The 21,860-nt window shown below is 38.2% G+C and overlaps 1 pseudogene; it reads left to right on the forward strand.

Annotated features, from left to right (window-relative positions):
- Positions 1–2,240: 2,240 nt before the first annotated feature.
- On the forward strand, positions 2,241–3,490 carry LOC110575047 (annotated as a pseudogene).
- Positions 3,491–21,860: the final 18,370 nt, after the last annotated feature.

The raw sequence follows: 21,860 nt of genomic DNA on the forward strand, positions 1-21,860 counted from the left end.
TACCAACTGAGCCAGCCAGAAAGCCCCATACTAGCTTTTTAAGTGGCTGATTCATTGCCTTTACTTTTTATTTGCTTTTACCAGTGAGATTTCTTTCATAAATTTTCTTATTTCTAGTTATGGCCTTTTCTTTTTTGCTGATATAAGATAACTTCACATTTCTTTTTCTTTTCTTTTTTTTTTTTTAAAGATTTTATTTACTGGGGCACCTGGGTGGCTTAGTTGGTTAAGCAGCTGCCTTTGGCTTAGGTCATGATCTTGGGGTCGTGGGATTGAGCCCTGCATCAGGCTCCCTGCTCAGCAGGAAGTCTGCTTCTCCCTCTCCCTCTGCCCCTTCCCCCCCTACTCATGCTTGCTTGCTATCTCTCAAATAAATAAATAAATAAAAATCTTTTTCTTTTTTTAAAGATTTTATCCATTTATTTATTTGAGAGAGAGAGTGAAAGCACAAGCACGGGGGGAGCAGCGGAAGGAGAGGGAGAAGTAGGCTCTCTGTTGAGCAGGGAGCCCAATGCAGGGCTCGATCCCAGGAACCCTGGGATTATGATGTGAGCGGAAGGCAGACACCCAACCGACTGAGCCACCCAGGAGCCCATAAATAAAATCTTAAAAAAAAAAGACCTATTTATTTGGGAGAAAGAGTGGTGGGAGGGGCTGATGCAGAGGGAGACAGCCCTCACAGGCCAATCCCCCAACCCTGAGATCACGACCCTAGCTGAAAACAAGAGTCAGATGCCCAACTGAGCCACTCAGGTGCCCCCATTTCACATTTCTTGTATGTGATTTAGTGGTGATTATCTCCTTCAGTTTTTGCTTGTCTGGGAAACTCTCTCTCTCCTTCAATTCTGAGTGATCATCTTGCTGAGTAGAGTATTCTTGGTTGTAAATTTACTGGGAGGTTTTTGATTTGTGATTCAGTCTCCTTACTAGTAATTAGCTTATTCTATTTCTTCATGATTCAGTTTTAGAAGGTTGTATGTTTCTAGAAATTTATCCCATTTTTTCTAGGTTGTCCATCTTGTTGGTGTATAATTGTTCTTAGTAGTCTCTTATGATCATTAGTATTTTGTGGTATCAGTTCTCTTTCTTTTCTTTCATATTTGATTTTATTTATTTGAGCCCCTTTTTTTTCTTTTTTAAGATTTTATTTATTTATTTGACAGAGAGAGACACAGTGAGAGAGGGAACACAAGCAGGGGGAGTGAGAGAGGGAGAGGCAGGCTTCCCATGGAGCAGGGAGCCTGATGCGGGGTTCAGTCCCAGGACCCTGGGATCATGACCTGAGCCGAAGGCAGGCACTTAACAACTGAGCCACCCAGGCGCACTTTTTTTTTCTTGGTTAGTCTAGCTAAAGGTTTGTCTATCTTGTTTATCTCTTCAAAGGACCAGCTTTAATTTCATTGATCTTTTTAATTTATTTTTTTAGTCTCCATTTATTTCTGTTATAATCTTTGTTATTTCATTCATTCTACAAACATTGGGCTTCATTTTTCTTCTTTTTCTACTTCCTTGAGGTGTAAAGTTAGATTGTTTGACATTTTTCTGTTTTTTGAGATAGACCTGTATCACTATGAATTTCCCTCTTAGAACTGCTTTTGCTTCCTCCCATAAACTGTATTGTTTTTCATTTGTCTCAAGGTTTTTAAAATTTTCTCTTTTCATTTCTTTTTTGACCCTTGTTTAGTTCTTTTGAAAGATTATTGCTGAGTGGAGAATGGATTTGGGGAGTTGGTAGCAAAAATAGGTATGAGAGAGGGAGGGAGGGGAAAAGAAAAAGAAAAAAAATAGGTATAAGAAGATCATTGAAAAGATTATTACAGTAATCCAGATGTGGGTTAATAGGGGCTTGGATCAAGGTAGTGATTGTAGACAGAGTAAATGGATTTTCATCAATTTTAGGAGATGGTTGAATGTTGATTTTGAGCATCATTGAGAGAGGGGGATACAGAATGACTATATCATGCAGAACTGGGTGGATGATTATATAGGGACTGGAGAAGAAACAGCATTGATTAGTATCAGAGTAGATACACTTACTGAGTTTGAGATGTCTGTGAGATACAGAGACATGAATGGGCACTTGTATATATAGGTTTAGAACCCAAAGAGGTTTGAAGTAGATAAAAGGAAATTGGGACTTGTTAACGATGGTTTTAAGGGAATGGTAGTGGATAGAATTCCCTTAAAAAAGAATATAAATCAGGTGCCAGAGTTTTGAACTGCGCTGCTGAGGGTGGAGTATGTGTCCTCTATGTGGTCGCCTGGATGCAGCTCGCCATGGCCATACCCTCCCTTGAGGAGCTGGACTCCTTCAAGTACAGCCACCTGCAGAACTTGGCCAAGAGTCTGGGCCTCCGGGCTAACCTCAGGGCAGACAAGTTGTTAAAATCTTGAAAGCCCACCTTAAACATGAAGCAAAAAAAGAAAACGAGTATCAGGATGGAAATCAAACTTTCGTATCATCTTTTGATGAGGCTGAGATGCAGCAGCCAAGAACAAACTGAGAGGGAGCTGGTTGTCCATGTCACCAAAACAAGGAGAAAGTGCAGGATATAATCCACAGGAACCCTGACTCCCAGGAGGATCATTCAGAGATAAAAATAAGTGATCACACTGAATTCCAGAATCAAGAGAAGCAGGAAAACCAGGATCTCAGAACTGATGCAGAAGTTCCTTCACCACCAGATGAGAGCCAAGGAGAGGAGAATACGGTTTCCTCAGGAAAAAGAATAAATGGTAATGAAGATTCAAAGGTACCTTCAGAAAGAAAGAAGACTCTCTACACAGATGGGTTTTCTAAACCTGGAAAAAGTAAAAGAACTATAAGCACTACTCCAAACTTTAAGAAGCTTCATGAGGCTCATTTTAAGGAAATGGAGTGATCAATATATTGAGAGAAAAAAGAAACATTTTGAAGAACACATTTCATTTAATGAACTGAAGAAGCAGCCGGTCACCAAGGGAGCGGTGGTGACTCCTGTTTCTCTCCAGAGAAGGCTCCCTGTGGGTTGTACTCCCACCAGCCAGCACCGCTCGCAGGGCCGGCCCCTGGGTTCTGCAGGCCTGAGCACCTTGTGTGGGAAGGGGTCCATCAAGCCTTCCGTTCTCTCAGAAACTAAAATGAATGTCAGGTTTTCAGCTGCTGTCAAAGATAATGAGCATAAGGGTAGACTCCAGCCAGAAAGTCTCCACATGTGACCATATCTGGGAGTACCCCAAAAGGCCAGGCTATGCTTGGGACATAAAAGTTAAAGACTACAAACGGGAATTCTGCTTCTGTTGTTACCCCATTCAAGTGGACAACTGAGGCAGCACAGACTTCAGTCTCTAGTAGGAAACCAGTGTTTGATCTCAAAGTAAGTCTGTCTGGTCCCCTCACCTATGAGCCACACAAAGGGAGGAACAATGGAAGCAACACGAGCAAAAATGAAAGAAGAAGAAAGCAACGGTTTTGGGAGCTCAAAGAGGCCTCATTATGGCCAAAGATTAATTTAACATCCTATAAATATTACTTTATTCTGAACCCTTTCTTTAGTGTAAATATTTTAATATTGTCTTCCCCACTTTAGTCAAGACTTTTTTCTGCTCTTTGTTGACTATCTATGTAGTAGGTGGATTCTTCACATGCTACATCTCTGAAAAGATGTTACTAACCTTAAAGCGCACAAATTCTTTGAGATGGTTTTTACCTAAGTCTCTGTCCAATTCAGTTTTCTAATGAGACTCATCCTACAGATTCTTGACCTAGATTTTTAATGTCAAGTTCCTTCTGCTGACAGAACTGGAATCCTTCTAGACAGAAGCATTTACCTGATGGTAGGTAATTCTACCACAGGCTTTAGTATTAGTAGCACTTGGACCAGTAACAAGCTGAGAAAGCCACCCCTTCTTCCTCTAGAAAATCGAGTGGTCTTAATGAAACAGGCAGCCACACGGGTTGGTAATGGCATAAATATTCTACCTATGTGAAGTGTTTGGTTACCTATGCATGTTTGTTCAGATCACTTGATGTAATTGCCATCTGTCACTCCATATATTCTTAAAAACTTTATAGCTCATTCTAGCCTTACTTATTTAAAAATATGCAGGGCCATACTGAAATCTAAAGATTGCTGCTTCAAGGATCAACACGCTCTGTCAGAGTTACATCTTACTTTATGAAAAAGACTAGAGTTGCTTAGCATCATAGCCATGTCTGTTGCATCTAAGTGGAGCTTCTGAGCTTTGTAGTGATTAAGATTTTCATAAATGTTTTCTCATGGTGGCCAAAAACAAAAAAAAAATCAGATTTTTTTCTTGAGGACTGAGCACAGAAATTTCAACATTTAAGATTGTGTAGAATGAAGTAGGAGAAAATCAGAATTTTTAGTGGCAAATAAGTCATGGAGGAAAACTTTTATAAAGGATGAAAATGTGATTCACTGTAATTGAATGTTGCTAAGATGGGAAAGAAGCCAGAAAAGAGTGGGGGGCATGAGTGGGAGGTGAAGAGGAGACAATGGGAGTACATAACTCTTTTGAGATTGTATTCCTTTTGAATGTGAAGGGTTCACTATTTGAAAGTTGAGGTGTAGTGGAATATACAGTGGAGAAGTAGTGTATATCAGATGGGTGAAGCTGTGGCCCTGGAATTTGAATGAGAGGTGAGGGTTAGAGAATCTGAGAGTCATTTGTATGGAGATGGTAGATGAAGACTTTTAGAAGAAAAGGGAGCCAAAGATAGAACTGGGAGAGATCTATAGTTAGAAATTTTCTTTAGCTCGTCATTAAATAATATCATGCATGGTATTCATAATTTGCATAAGTAATTTTAGCATGGACTTATTTCGTCCAACTCAGTTGTTCCAAGCTTTGGCTGAGACAGTTCAGGTTTTCCTCTTCTTAAATTTGACATTGTTAAAAGCAAGATACAGAATACTCTGCTCCCAAAGTGTTGGCAAAATGAGAGCATACATACATAGTATCTAGTTTTACTGCACGTATTTTTTTAAATTTTTATTTTATTTTATGTTAATCACCATACATTACATCATTAGTTTTTGATGTAGTGTTCCATGATTCATTGTTTGCGTATAGCACTCAGTGCACCATTCAATACGTGCCCTCTTTGATACCCATCACCGGGCTAAGATTTTATTTATTTATTTGACAGAGATACAGCGAGAGAGGGAACACAAGCAGGGGGAGCAGGAGAGGGAGAAGCAGGCTTTCCAGTTAGCAGGGAGCCCGATGCAGGACTTGATCCCAGGGCTCTGACATCATGACCTGAGCCGAAGGCAGATACTTAATGACTGAGCCACCCCGGTGCCCCTACTGCAAGTATTAAGAACCTACCAATTTGGCTAGTTTTCTAGTAGTTGCTATTTTGTGAAATATATCACTTATAGTTACTGGATTAGTAGTGAGTCACAATCCAGTTTTACATATACTCTTATTATTACTCTTGGTGCATGGTAGTTCTGGTATACAAATTGTATCACCCTGTTAGTCTGCTACCTAGAATGATCCAAAAGATAAGACCGTCCTTCTAATGAATTTGTCTCTCATTTATTATCTACTTGTAGAATATGGAATATCTGAGTTAGTGTCTGATCTTTGAAATTTTTGGTATGCAATTAAGGTTGAAACTGTGATTTTGACATTGTTTCAATTTATATCAAACTGTTCGGATATATTTGTTAAGACTCTTGTTGCAAGTTAAAGCTTGCTTAAGAAAAAAAGGAGAGTTATATAAGGATACCAGGATATTTCACAGAATCCAAAGGTAGGTATTGCAGCTGTATGTCTCCGGAATAGTGTTGAAGGGTATGTAATTAATTCAGCTTAGATCAGGAGTGCACACCTGGTTAATAAACTGGTTAGGCTGATAAGTGTTCCTGGAACATGGCATTTAATCTTGCAATAAAAATTTACATGTGGACCTGGGGTGAGAGGTGGGCAATTCTGGAATTCTGTTGGCAAATATAATCTAAAAGATATGTACTATCTAGAAATTCAAGGTATGAACTGGGGCTAATATAGAGTTAATTAATGGTTCCAGTCATGGAACAAAAATCTATGTGCTACTTTAGGGATGTTGTATATGTGAATAGTTTCCAGCCCTTTATCATATCTACACAAATTCATCTCTATGGTCTTTAGTTTTACTACTGCAGAGATGAAAATTGTACATGTTCCTTGTTTTAGTGCTAATCTCAAATCGGTTGCTGTTTTAGAGTTTCAGTATATTTGATACATCCCATGTGTTATCACATTTCCAAATATTTGTTAAACTGCACTTTTTTGTTTAGTGTGTACTGTATGAAAACAACTACCTGATTCTAAAAGCTCTTGACTGAGAATTCACTGTTTGTGAACAATGCCAGATTGATATCCTGGAAATTGAAGCCTTGTGTGATGTGGGGTAGCAACAATGTCAGCTTCCAGATCCTGCTCTCTTAATGTACTTTGGTCTGATCTGCAGGAATAAAGCTCTTCCCAAAGATTATTGAATTTATTTTTTCTGCCACTGTGAGGGAGAGTGTTGATATTCAAAGGTTTTTTTTTTTTTTTAATTCTTTTTTTTTTTTTTAAAGATTTTATTTATTTGACAGAGAGAGCGCAAGCAGTGGGGAGAGGGAGAAGCAGGCTCCCCACTGAGGGGGGAACCCGATGTGGGGCTCGATCCCAGGACCCTGGGATCATGACATGAGCCAAAGGCAGACGCTTAACTGAGCCACCCAGGCGCCCCTCAAAGGGTTTTTTTAAGGATCAAATATACTTAACCTTTTCAGAAAGTTTAACTGTCAGGTTACTTTTTTGTTCTTGTATTTCTTTTCATTGTTCAGATGAGCTAATCACTTAAGATCAGTGGCCCCAATGGATTATTAATTGTATAAACAAACACTGATTGGTGTTATGGTACAAATCATACTCTTCCTTTCTCTTGTAATTCTTGCACACAGATAGCTTTTTTTAAAAAGATTTTTATTTATTTTTTGACAGAGAGAGACAGCGAGAGAGGGAACACAAGCAGGGGGAGTGGGAGAGGGAGAAGCAGGCTTCCCTGCCGAGCAAGGAACCAATGTGGGGCTCGATTCCAGGACCCTGGGATCATGACCTGAGCCGAAGGCAGATGCTAAACGGCTGAGTCACCCTGGCACCCCCACAGATAGCTTTTTGATGATAAATAATAGCTACCATTTATTGAGCTCATATATATTAGATGGCAGATCGGATAAAGAGGTACTTTATATAAACTCATTCTTTTTCATCATTAAAACTATCCTGCAAAGCATAGTTTTCATATAAAGACACTGAGACTTGGAAAGGTTAAGTAACTTGCTTAAAGCAGCCCTAGCTGTTAAGTGCTAGAGCATGAATTCAAACCTGGATTTGCCAGAGCCCTGCACCAGTGCTCTTTTACCAAATTCCACTGCTACTCATAAAAAAGTTTCATCTGGATTAAACATCATAGAAGAAAGTCTATTATGTATTGGTAATGGTTGATTTAAAATTCCAGTCCCATGGACATTAAGGAGGGCATGTGATGTAATGAACATTGGGTGTTATCTAAGACTGATGAATCACTGAACTCTACCTCTGAAACTAATAATACACTATATGTTAATTAACTGAATTTAGATTGAAAAAATAGTAAAAAAAAAAAAAAAGATTCCTTATAAGGCTATAAGGCAAAAAAAAAAAAAAATTAAAAAATTCCAGTCCCAGTTTTGCTAGATACTCCATTGTCATATTCATAGATACTCTTGAATCACACTTTTTCTTTTAAAAAGGTAAGTTGTGGGGCACCTGGGTGGCTCATTTGTTAGCATCTGCCTTCGGCTCAGGTCATGATCCCAGGGTCCTGGGATCGAGCCCCACATCGGTTTCTCTGCTCAGCCAGGAGCCTGCTTCTCCCTCTCCCACTCCTCCTGCTTGTGTTCCCTTTCTAGCTGTCTCTGTCTCTCTCTGTGTCAAATAAATAAATAAAATCTTAAAAAAAAAAAAAAAGATAAGTTGTGGGCTGCCTGGGTGGCTCAGTTGTTTGGGCGTCTGCCTTCTTCTCAGGTCATGATCCCAGGGTCCTGGGATCGAGTCCCACATCGGGCTCCCTGCTCAGTGGGGGGCCTGCTTCTCCCTCTGCCTGCCATTCCCCCTGCTTATGCTCTCTCTCTCTCAAATAAGTGGATGAAATGTTTAAAAAAAAAAAGATAAGTTGCTAAACTAATAGCTGTCTGAAGAATTATGATCATGGATAGAAAGCCTTGATAAAACATAGTTTAAGTTTGAACTGTTCTTCAGTATGCAAATTCATAATTTTATTGGCATTAACAGACTTCAAAATAGTAGGTACATACAAGCCTTAGCAGTCTAAGCACAACTCTGGGATCCTTTGTATGGAAAAATGTCCTAGGTGGAAGTGCTTTGAAAGTTAGCTTTGAAAGTGAGTCCTTTAGGAAAAAAAAAAAAAAAAGAGAGTCCTTTAGTTATTTTACTGTATATCACAAACGGTTAGTGAGCACTTACTCTGTGCCAAATACTGTGCTCTCTATCATGAATACAGTGGTAAGTAAGACAGAAGCAGTCCCTATCCTGAAAAACCTCAATAGCCTGGAAGAGAGAGATAAACAGTTTTTTAAAATTCATAATTCAGTTGATAAGTGCTATGATAAAGGAAGTAAAAGCTATACAAGAAAGAAGGGACACCTATTTGAGACCTAGATCAGAAGGGTTTCATCGAAGATGTGATATGTAGGCTAGGATGAGGAGAAGTAAAAATTAGTAAAGTAACAGTGGAAGGGCACAGTATTCCAGGCCTAAATAATGTATGGAGGCCTGTTTTGATAACAGTTTTATTGAGATATTATTGACATATCACAAAATTCATTCTTTTAAAGTATACATTCAGTGGTTTTCAGTATATTCACAGAGTTGTGCAACCATTACCATTATCTAATTCCAGAACTTTTTTTTTTAAGAGAGGGAGGGGGGAGGGGGTAGAAGGAGAGGGAGAGAGAAAATCTTAAGCAGGCTCCACGCCCAGCCTGGAGATCAAACACTCGGGGCTCGATCTCACAACTCTGAGATCATGACCTGAGCCGAAATCAAGAGTTGGATGCTTAACCAACTGAGCCACTCAGGCACCCCCAGAACATTTTTACCACACTGAAAAGAAGCCCTGTACCCATTAGTGGTCACTCCCTATTCTTTCCTCTTCCTATTTTCTGGCAACCACTTATCTACTTTCTGTCTTTAAGGATTTGCCTATTCTGGACATTTCATATAAATAGAACCATACAGTATGTGGTCTTTTGTGACTGTCTTCTTTCACTTAGCATAATATTTTCTTTTCTTTTTTAAAGATTTTATTTATTTATTTGAGAAGGTTAGAGAGAGAGCACAAGCAGGGGGAATGGGAGGGGAAGAAGCAGACTCCCCGCTGAGCAGGGAACCTGAAGCGGGGCTTGATCCCAGGACACTGGAATTACGACCTGAGCTGAAGGCAGATGCCCAACTGACTGAGCAGCCAGGCACCCCTAGAATAATATTTGCAAGGTTCATCCAGATAATAGCATGTATTAGTATGAGTGCCTGTTTTGAGGAATAGAGGTGGGCAAGATTAAATAAAAGTTCTATTGATTAGGATGACCAGTGCATAGAATAAGAATCTGAGAATAGAGAGAAGGTGTCATACTAGAGAAGTAAGCAGAAACCAAATCTAACAGAACTATGTTTTAGAGGCATGGACTTTATTCTAAGGGCAGTAGGGTACCCCTGAATGGTGTTAAGTGCAAAAATATTATAATGAGATTTGTGTTTTGCATCTGCATAGAGAATAGGCTAGATGGACACACAATGGGGCAAGGAGAATAGTTAGGAATCTTACAAAAATCTGGGCAACAGAAAAATGTGAGATATGGCAGTGGAAATGGAGAGAAGTGGATGGATTTGAGAGATTTAAAAGGCAATATTGATAAGACTTGTTGTTAGACTGAATGTAAAGGTAGAAGGGAAAGAAGGGATAGTATCTAGAATGGTATTCAAGGCTTTGAGTTGGTCAGCAGAGTGGATAATGGTACATAGACTCATTAAGGAATTGGTTAACTAGGTGGGTTTCAGGGTGCTGATCTATAAGGAGTTATAAAATGCCACTGGGAAGTTGATGAGATGAAAAATGCATTTACCAGAACTCTTAGTAGAATAATGTATGTTGTTTAGAGGAAAACTTTGATAAGATTCCATAGAAGAAGGTAAGATCCCCTCCCTCACCAGCTTCTTGCTTGAATAATGAGATAGTTCCTAAACTGTACTCTAAGAAGCTCAAAGGCTGGTTTTATTGAGTGGGATATGCAAATTTGAAGTCAGAGCTAAATAGTTCAGTAGAGGAGGGGCGGCTATCAATGCATCTTCTTTTTTGCCTGTCCCTTTTATGATTCTTACCCTTTCCTTTAGAATATTTATATAAGATTGGATTAAAGAGTATCAAATTGGGGTGCCTGGGTGGCTTATTTGGTTAAGCGTCCAGCTCTTGATTTTGGCTCAGGTCATGATCTTGGTCATGAGACTGAGCCCCATGTTGGGCTCTGCTTAAGATTCTCTCTCTTCTTCTCCCTCTGCCCCTTCTTCCCTTAAAAAAAAAAAAAAAAAAGTATCAAATTACTAACCTGTTGCATGTATCTATTCCTATGTAATAAATTACACCAAACCATAGTGGCTTAAAACTTTAATTATTATCTCTTCTGGTTAGGAATTGGCTGGGCTCAGCTAGGTGGTTCTCACTTAGGGTTTTCATGAAGCTGTAGCCAGACAGTGACTGGGTGTTGCTTGAGGCTTGCTCATTCAAATATGTAAAGGTTCATGGGCAAAATCACCTACATATGGCCTTTCAATGTGGTCTCTCTAGCATAATTGGATTTCAAGAGTGAGTATCCCAAAAAACTGTTACCTTTTACCTAGCTTTAAAAGTTATGTAGTATTCTTTCTGTTTTGCTCTATTTGTTGAGGTAGTCATGAAGTTCTGCCCATGTTTAGAGGAAGGGGACATAAATTTCACCACTCTTGTAAGAAGATCATGTGGAATGGCAGGTACTGGAGCAGATATCTTTGCAAATATAATTTGCCACACCTAAATTAAGAGTCTTGTCTGCACTAGGATAAGAAACAAAGAAAATGACTTTGGAAGATTGAATGCAATTTTGTACATACTGAGTTTAACTCCCTGTTAGACTTATTGGTGAAAATGTTAAGAAGTTTGGTTACTAAGCAGATACTGACTTTGTTCTGTGGTAAAAAGTATTAATCAGAGCCAAGATAGGAAAGAGTATTTAACTGAGAATGTTTTCTAGTTTATCCTTCTTGTTTTCTTATTCTTTTTTTTTTTAATCCAAGACCAGGATTGTGGAAATTACAGATTGTTCCCTATTTAACAATGGTTTGACTTTATGATTTTTTAGACTTTAGGATCATGCAAAAGCTGTACACATTCAGTAGAAACCATACATCAAATTGTGAATTTTGATTTCTTCCTAGGCTAGTGATGTGTGGTGTGATACTGTCTTGTGATTCTGGGCAGCGGCAGTGAGCCATGGCTCCCAGGCAGCCATGTAATTGCAAGGGTGAAGAGCTAATACACTTAAAACCATTCTGTACCCATACACCCATTCTGTTTTTTACTTTCAGTATGATATGCACTGAATTACATGAGATATGCAACACTTTATTATAAAATAAGCTGTTAGATGATTTTGCCCAGCTGTAGGCTAATGTAAGTGTTCTGAGCACGTTTAAGGTAAGCTAGGCTAAGCTATGATGTTTGGTAGGTTAGGTGTATTAAATGTGTTTTAGACTTAATGATATTTTCAACCTGCGTTTGGTTTATTGGGACATAATTCCATCATAAATTGAGAAAGATCTGTATTACCTTCATAAATCTCTTCTGTTATAAACATGTCCACATCAGAGATTCTTATAAATCGCTTGCATTTTATATTTTAAACATCATCTTTATTCCTGTCATTTTCCTTATAGGTTTATTTAAAAAAAATCTTGGTTTTTAAATTTTAGATGATTCTTCTTTCTCTTTCCCCATAAATAATTAAAATTTTAATCTTCTGTTATATATCCCAGGGAGATAATCTTTTAAAATCCTTGTCTTTCCTGTTTCCTTTCTTTTTCAGTTTTCATATTCGAAAGTAAAAATTTAAGTAGCTTGGGATTTTTTTTTTAATTTTATTTATTTTAGAGCGAGAGCCAGGGAGAGGAGCAGAGGGGAAGGAACAAAGGGAGATGGAGAGGGAGAGGGAAAGAATTTTATGCTGAGCCTGGAGCCTGATGTGGGGCTCCATCTTAGGACCCTGAAATCACAACCTAAGCCAAAACCAAGAGTTGGATGCTTAACTGACTGAGCCACCCAGGCACCCCTAGTTTGGGTTTTTATTAATTGAGATTCATGTATCCTTAGTTCTCTTTCCTGTTATTAATAAATAATAAACATTCATTCCAAGAAAAATTAGGACTATAGAAGATTGAAAAAAATGTAAATCACCCAAACACTACCAAGAGATTCTTTATTATATTTTGGTATATGTTTCTTAAGACTTCTAAGTTTTGAGGCACCTGGCTGGCTCAGTCAGTGGAGTATGCAACTCTTGATCTTGGGGTTGTAGGTTTGAGCCCTATATTGGGTGTGGAGATTACTTAAAATATTTTTTTTTAAAAAAGAACTTTTAAGTTTTCCCCAAATATGGAATCTTACCATTTGTACCATTTTATAAATGGCTCCTTTCAATTGACATTTAGATTTTTCCCAATATTTTACTATTTTAACATCAATCTAACAGTTATTCCATATTTTTTATATTTATCCAATTATTTCCTTAAGGTAAATCTCTAGAATGTAATTATTACGTCAAAGTGCCTGTATTAATAATGATAAAATTTCCCAATTATTGTGCTTGATTGGCTCAGTCAGTGGAGCATAGGATTCTTGATCTCCAGGTCATGAGTTCAGGCCCCATGTTGGCTGTGAAGCCTACTTAAAAAAAAACAAAACAAAAAAACCCCAACCAATTATTTAAATCCTTGTCACTTTTTTTTTTCTCTTCCACTAGAGAAATCTCTGTTTTTGTTTCTCACATGTTTTGCTTACTGTCCCTTTCTCCTACAACACACACATTCACAAATATTTATCAGGGTGGAAGAAAGCTTCATCATGAAGTTGATTACTTAAATATGGACTTCATTAACCTCATTTGATTTATCTTTTTGTGAAACATTTCTTGAACACTCTGTACTATGCCCTGGGTTACAGAGAATGAAGACATACTCATTGTTCTCAATGAACTGACAGTTCAGTGGGGAGGTATACAGGCATACTGATAATGTAAATTAATTTGGTAAGTGCTGCCATTTGTAGAGAGAAGACATGACATGAGTATAGGATGACTCTTCTAAACAGCCTGTAGAGAATCAGGGAAGGCTTCCCAGGTTGAGTTGAGAGTGAGTTTGAGTTGAAACTTGGGTAGTGAAAATTAGCTAGGCAAAGAAGAGTGGCAAAAGTGTCTCAATATAGGCACAGAACATGCAATGATAGAGAAGCATGATAAAGCATCTCACAAGAAATATGGGTATTTTGTATGAATGGAGCTTAGGGAAGTAGTGGGAGAACAGTTTGGAAAAGAGGCAGAGACCAAGTTCTGAAAGAATCTCTATTGCCATACTAAAAACTATACTTCATTCTTGGGGGAAGAGATTAAGGGGATATATTCATTAGCTAGAAAAGCACAGTCAATCTGGGTAGTATTTGTGGTAACAAATGAAGACCCATCGCTGACATCCAGAGGTGTGTCCGTTAAGTAGGTGAGATAGGAGGGGGATAAGGTAAGAACTGATGAGGGCTTAAAATAAGGCAGTTGTAGAAATAGAAGGAGGGAGATGCATTTAGGAGCTATTTATTTGTCCCACTTGTCATGGGAGATGTGTTATATGCTATACTTAATTAAATCATCCTGGATATTTTGAATACCTACTATATGTGATAAGCACTGTTGGGGTCTTGGGATAAAAGGATGAACAAAGGGTTTCCTGCCTTGAGTGGCTTATCGTTTAGTGGAGTGCAACAGATTGTAAAGGGAGAAATTACCATGTAATGTGAAATGTGTTGTAGATATAAATGTATTATGAGAGCTTAGAGAACTAAGTGATTATTAATTTCACATTAGGAGGTGGCATTGAGCAGAATCTTGAAGGCCTTCTGTGAAAATTTTTTTCCTTGTATCTTGAACTATATTTAAAACATTTTAGGGGTGCCTGGGTGGCTCAGTTGTTAAGTGTCTGCCTTCGGCTCAGGTCATGATCCCAGGGTCCTGGGATCGAGCCCCGCATCGGGCTCCCTCTCCCACTCCCCCTGCTTGTGTTCCCTCTCTCGCTGTCTCTCTCTCTCTCTCTCTCTGTCAAATAAGTAAATAAAATCTCGGAAAAAAAAAAAAACAAAACGTTTTATACTGTATTTTATGTCGTATATCTATCTTGTTACTAAATTTCTTTTGTTCCTTCCAAAAAGCAATTCCATAATGCCAAAAGGCGATGAAAAGGCTCTACCATAAAGTGCTCATTCTGGGCAAAAAGTACTAGATTACTGTCTCTTATCTGGAAAGCATGTTTTTATGTTGAGGTGAGGGAGGCACTACTTGTTGCTTGTCTATTTATCTGTCTTCCCCTTTGTTTTTCTAAACTATTTCTCAATTTATTTGTTAGGGCATTGGCAACTTTTAAGTCTACTTTTAAGAAAGAATACCATATTGGGACGCCTGGGTGGCTCAGTCTGCCTTAAGCTCAGGTCATGATCCCAGGGTCCTGGGATCGAGTCCCGCATTGGGCTCCTTCCTCAGCAGGGAGCCTGCTTCTCCCTCTACCTGCTGTTCTGTCTGCTTGTGCCCCCCGCCCCGAACAAATAAATAAATAAAATATTTTTAAAAAATAAGAAAGAATACCATATTATATTCCATTATGTGTTAGTTCTCGAAGATAAGAATGGAGACTTGTGGCTAAATAGGATGGATTGATCCCCCTCCCCCACACACTTATTTTCTTTCTTCCATAAAACTCCACTGAACGACAGGAATAAACAACAGAAAAGGAAACAACATTGGATGGGAGGTTTCAGTGAATGGAAAAAGTAAAATATAAGTTTTAGAACTAAAGAAGTAATAAATTGTGGAGAGAGATGTGATGAGAAGCAAGTCTACACCCCCACAGAACCTTAGAGAAACTTGTGGAGGCTCTAGGAATCTCTAAAGGCTTAGGTGAGATGTAGTGCTGAAAAAGAAATTGGTTGGAAGTCTGTACAAGGAGTGGTTAGATATGCTGGTATTCTACCCTAGTTTATGTAGCCAAGTAATGTTATTCTTTGTCCTGCAGGAAACTTAAAGGTTTATTTTTTGGAAAAATTGAATTATGAAAGCTTTGAGTTAAGGGATTCCAGGCATATCAAAATTTAGGAATGAGGTACAGTGTTGAAAGTAGATTGACTAAGGGAAATGTAGTGTGAAGTCACAAATGTAAAGTTGAGAGCAGTCTCCTCCTTGTGTGATTTTCCTCTAGACACATTTAAACTTCTTAGGGGAACGTATGGAGTTAGGTAGGCAGTTGGATTTAATCAGACTCAAGGCTTTGCCAGCTGAGGCTAAAGGTCAGAGGGATAAAATTCCAGAAGAAAAACCTGTGATGTTTGAGACAGTTACATAATATTATTGGACTTGCCTCATACATCAAAATAGATACAGACATACAGGATTTGACTTTGAATCTGTAGATTAATTTTATTTATTAAAAAAAATCTTCAGTTAAATAGTTTAATTAGAGGTGAGGACCTTACTTTTGCCTTATTCATTTTGACCTTGGTACTTCTACCTCATATAGCCATTTCCTATTTCTGATATGATTAATTCCTTATTTGGTAGATGTAAGCCTGTTTCTTGGTATCAACAGCACCTCTCATTTAGAAAATGTAACAAATACATATTTTTTTCAAGTTCTCAAGATAGGAAAATCTTTCACCAGTGATTTTCATTCCATATTTTTTTTTAAAGATTTTATTTATTTATTCATGACAGAGAGAGAGAGAGAGAGAGGCAGAGGGAGAAGCAGACTCCTAAGGAGCAGGGACCCCGATGCGGGACTCGATCCCAGGACCCTGAGATCATGACCTGAGCCGAAGGCAGACGCTTAACCATCCGAGCCACCCAGGCGCCCCATTCCATATTTTTTTTTTAAAGATTTTATTTATTTATTTGCCAGAGAGAGAGACAGCACGAGAGGGAACACAAGCAGGGGGAGTGGGAGAGGGAGAAGCAGGCTTCCCGCCGAGCAGGGAGCCCGATGCGGAGCCCGATTCGGGGCTCGATCCCAGGACCCTGGGATCATGACCTGAGCCAAAGGCAGACTCTTAATGACTGACCCACCCAGGTGCCCCCCTTCCATATTTTTTATTGGTCTCTGGAAACTTGAATTTTAGCTTTTTCCTTATTCTCTTATTTTTTAGTAAGTACATCATTTTCACATCAGATAGTGAATTATATTTGCAATAATGCCAGGAAAATTTATTTTAGTGCCTATTATCTTTAAAATTAAGTGATGTTCATTAGATCATATCTAAGATACTTTCCTGTTCTGAAAATGCTGTGATTATATGTTAGGTATTTTATATGGATAATGTGAGATTTTTTTTTTTTAAGATTTGTTTATTTATTTGAGAAAGCATGAGAGAGGGAGCGCACATGAGAGGGGGGAGGGTCAGAGGGAGAAACAGACTCCCCGCTGAGCAGGGAGCCTGATGTGGGACTCGATCCCGGGACTCCAGGATCATGACCTGAGCCGAAGGCAGTTGCCCAACCAACCGAGCCACGCAGGCACCAAGATAATGTGACATTCTTATTTTATTCTGATTACAATTACTAATCTTGTTCAAGGCTAAATTAGGCTCTTAAAGAGTTTCAGGTTATCTCTGAGCAGCTTCAGAGGTATTTAAATTGGACTACTGTAACTTCATGGATATTGTCATATATTCAGAAGAAGGAAATAACATTTGAGGAAGCTTTGGCAGCTTTGTTTTTTTGCATACCCCTGACAGTAAAGGTTAATATTGGGCTAATAGATCCATTGCTTCTAAACAGTGGAAGAGGACTGGAATCATAAAAGATTCCATTTGGAGGAAAAACGGTTGTTTGGCAATAAAAATCTCAACGGGAAGCCTCTGAATCTCAGTTTAAGGATTCTGTATGGCGGGTGGACAGGAAAAAAAAAAATCCCACATTCTAGTGAAGTAGCAGTTTTACTAGCTTTGGATTCTTGGAGGGCCTATTGTAATACAAAATAAGTGGTATTTTTGTGAATTAACATAGTTAAAACCATTGGGAAGAAAGTGCCTGCCTTTGATGTTTCACTTCGTATTTTCCATTGAAAATAAGAAATGTTAGGGGCGTTTGGGTGTCTCAGATGGTTAAGCATCTGCCTTCAGCTCTGGTCATGATCCCAGGGTCCTGGGATCGAGCCCCATGTCAGGCTTCCTGCTCAGCGGGAAGTCTGCTTCTCCCTTTCCCTCTACTGCTCCCCCTGCTTGTACTCTCTCACTCTTTCTGTTGAATAAATAAATAAAATCTTTAAAAAAAAAAAGAAAATAAGAAATGTTAAAAAATTCTTAACTGTTATTGAAATGTTTAACTTTTGGCCTTCTTACACAATAAAATGTGTCTGCTACATTTCATGCTGGCCAGGTCTTTGATTCTGAAGATGTAATTTATTATTTAAGCCCATAGCTTTCATTTGTTTGGCTATGATAGGTTTATATGAAGAAAAGTAGGACTTACTGCTTTAGCAAATGTAATGAGCAATGTGTTTTTTTTTTCTTTAGGATCAAACAGAGCATACTGAATCAGCAGGACTGGCTGGTGGTGCGGCAAGCATCATGAGTAAGCACAGGGAGGTCTGTTCCTTATCACGTGTGTAAAGGGAAAAAGGTAAGAAAACCAGTGTTCTGTTTCTATTAGAGATTGAATTTAAGAAAACAACTAAGTCTATAGAAAATAATGCTCATGTATGTATGCTGCTGGCTTCATTTTTAACATTGTCTCTTGTTAAATCAGGAGTGTGGTTTTAAAAAAAGACTTAAATCCAGAGCAAAGGGTATTTTTAAATAACTGTTGAATTATGTCAAAAATTCTAATTTCTCCTGCCAGTGCTTGGCTTTTTCCTTTTGGAGTCAACTTCCACTTTGAGGATAGAAAGGTAATTTCAGCATGAAAAAGAACATGGATTTGAACAATATTGTTAAGAGAAAAAAAATCCAATTAATCTTATTTCTATTTCTTAGTCATCATGTAAGAGTTAAACAATTAAAGCTAATTTGGGGGCAGGGAATCAGAAATATAGATTTAATTAAATTATTTTACTTTGTATTTTTAGACTAATTGTGAAGAGCAGTAATTTCCAGCAGAAAATTGGAAGTATTTTACTAATTCTTGTAGAGCAGGAATCATTGATTTTTTTTTTTTCCTGACTAGGAATCATGTGATTTCTTTCAGGGCTTACAGTTACCGAAGGGGTAGAAAATGGTGGTGGGGGTGGAGGGTATGTGGGTGAGATTAGTTTCAGAAACTGATTATGCCATTCACTAATGGCATGTTGCATACTCTGGTTGAGTTCTTAAGCTTTGAGGATAGAGGGATGAGCCTGACAGTGTGTGATAGGAGACTGAGCTCTTTCTCTCTTTAGTTGAGAGTGGAGTGGAGTGGCACTCAGTAGTGCCTTCCCCATCAAAACGTTTGGGCCTGCAGCTGGAAGAGTATTTCTTGTACCCTAGCTACCTCATGTGAGGGTGTGTGAAGGGAGTGCCCTTTTCTGCCTTTACTGGGCAAAATCTTATTCTTCAGGCATTAATTACCTCTTTAGGAAGTTTTCAACCCACTGCAAAAACTATCAACAATAATAAATAGTAAATAATAAGGGGTAATCAGTTATTAGAATATTTGTCATAGTAGCTCAGAAATACACCCCCGCCTCAGTCTGATTTAGCTTCACCTCTTCCTTGGCTTTGTAGCACTCAGTGCATATATCAGTTGACACAGTGTTTTATATTTTAAGTTTACTCATCCATCTCCCCTATGAGACATTAGGCACTGTTAGGTCAGGGACATTGTCTTATTTGTCATTGTAATCTAATGACTAGGACAGTGCCTGGAACATAGTAGATGCTCAGTAATGTTTGGTACATGGATATACACATGTTCATTGTAATTAGTAGATAGCATAAAGAGGAAGTACCAGTGAAGAAAACAAAAAGGAGCAATCAGATCAGTGCTTTAAAAGTGGGACCCCCTAAGACTGAGATTCAAGAGAGTGTCCAAAAGGACTCTCATCAATAGAATAAAAAAGAAGAGGTCTAGAAGCCCAACAACAAATGAAGAGGTCCTCAGGAAGGAGCTGTACTAAATTAAGTAATTATATGTCTTTTTTGAGCTATACAGGTATAATATTTAGTAACTTCTATTTTGAATAAGAGTTGGATGCTTTTATAAGAAGACAAGTAAAGAATCCTGACATAAGGGGCACCTGCCTGGCTCAGTTGGTAGAGCATATGACTTCTGATCTCAGGATCGTGAGTTCAAGCCCCACATTAGGTGTGGAGCCTACTTAAAATTAATTAATTAATTTAAAAATGAATCCTGACATAGGATTTAAATCCTCTGGGAGACCCAGCTTATGCAGTGAGAAGACTGCCCCTCTCCCAAGTCCTCAGGAGACCACAGGTTATTCTTTGGAAGATGAAACTGAAGATGCTCAAGACTTGGGGACACTAAACATAACAAATCAGGGATGAGGCACCATAGGAAAGCCGAGGGATTAAGGGAAATCCTTTATATTGAAAAGTGAGACCCTTCCCCTCACTCCTTCCTCTACTTTTCTTTCAGAAGGTAATTGTCTGGTATTATATCTTTTTCCTCCCTTGTAGAAGATTATATGAGTCCTCTCCGGAGTCTAAAGAAAAGACTTATCTATACTGGCATTGAGAGGTCTCCCCATGAGATAGCTGTGTTCCTACCTGATCAACATGCAGTGGAAGCCTCCTGGTTGAGAAGCCAAGTATGCAGATCTTGCAGTTGGCTTTTAGTAGTTCCATTTATTCAATAAATAGGCATTTGGGGAAAGCATCCAATGAGAAAGACAGCAAAAGTACAAAAGATGAACTTGAAGGAAATAATACTGGAAATAGAAGAAAGTTTGAGGGAAAAAACCCAAAAAACAATAGGTAATTAGTAATTGCATCAGGCAGGTAAGAGAAGAAATTATATTCATGAAATAAGATGCTGTAAAAATCATTAGAAAAAGAAAGTGCTCTGGAAATTTAAAATATGATAGACACTTTTGGTGCATTTAAAAAAATTTAAACTATCTCAAGCTTATAGAAAAGTCACAAGTACAAAGAACTTTTTTTCTCTGAACCATTTGAGAATAAGTTGCTAGCTGCTGCATGCCCCATCCCCTTTGAAACTGTGTTTCTGGCAAACAAGGACATTCTCCTACATAACCACAATACATTCATCAAAATCAGGAAATTAATTTTGATTCATTACTACCATCTAATTCTCAGATCTTATTCAAGTTTTGCCAGATGTACAAATAATGTCCTCTATATCAAGAGGATCTAGTTTAGAATCACGTGTTGCATTTAGTTGTCATGTTTCTGTAGTCTCCTTCCATTTGGAACAGTTCTGCAGTCTTTGACTCTTTTGACCTTGTCGCTTTTGAAGATTGCAGACCAGTTATTTTGTAGAATGTTCCTTAGTTTTGGTTTGTCTGATGTTTCCTCCTGACTAGATTCAGGTTATGCATTTTTGCGGGAATATCACAGAAGTGGTGCTATTTTTGTTTTTAATTAATACATTTTATTTTTTTAGAGCAGTTTTAGGTTCATAGCAAAATGGAGCAGAAATTAAAGGTCGTTTCCATAACCCCCCGACTGCCCCCACCCCCTACCTCACTTCTCCCAATATTGACATTGCTGTGTCCTTTTCATTGCAGCCTATCAAAGAGCACAGATTTCCATTTGTCACATTACTGATGATGCTCACTTTGATACTTGTGTAAGGTGGTGTCTGCCAGGCTTTGCTGCTCAAGTTACTCTTTTTTTGCTTTGGTAATTAGTATTTTTGTGGAGAGGAACTTTGAAGCTATGTAAATATCCCTTCCTCATCATACTTGGGACTCATTCATTCATATTGCAAAGACTCATGGTTCTCTTTTTTATTCAGTGGGCTATAATCCATTGCTATCTTTATTTATTTTGATTTTCTTATTTAGCCTGTGGGAACTCCTTCAGGCTGGTTTCTTTGTCCTTTTGACATGTGCCCACCATTCTTGGAGCATATACTTGCTTTCCAGCGCACAAGATACCCAAGATTGTTTTTTTTTAAATTGAAATATAGTTCACATACCATAAAATTCATTCTTTTAAAGTGTGTAGAGTCCAATGGTTTTTATATATTTACAGAGCTCTGCAGTCATCACCACTGTGTAGTTCCAGAACATTTTTACCATCCCAAAAAGAAATCTTATATCCATTAGTAGTCACTTCCTGTTTCCCTCCCAGTTCCCCCCAGCACCTGACAATCATGAATTAATTTTCTGTTTCTGTGGATTTGCCTATTCTGGATAGTCCATACAAATGGAATCATATATAGCTTTTTGTGTCTGCTTCTTTACCTTAGTATATCCAAAATTTATTCATGTTGTAGTATACAGCAGTATGTCATCATCTATTTTTATTGCCCTATAATATCCCACTTTGTTGATATACCATCCCACACTTTATTCATCCATTTATC

Source organism: Neomonachus schauinslandi, chromosome 4, assembly GCF_002201575.2.
Source record: "Neomonachus schauinslandi chromosome 4, ASM220157v2, whole genome shotgun sequence".
NCBI lineage: Eukaryota > Metazoa > Chordata > Mammalia > Carnivora > Phocidae > Neomonachus > Neomonachus schauinslandi.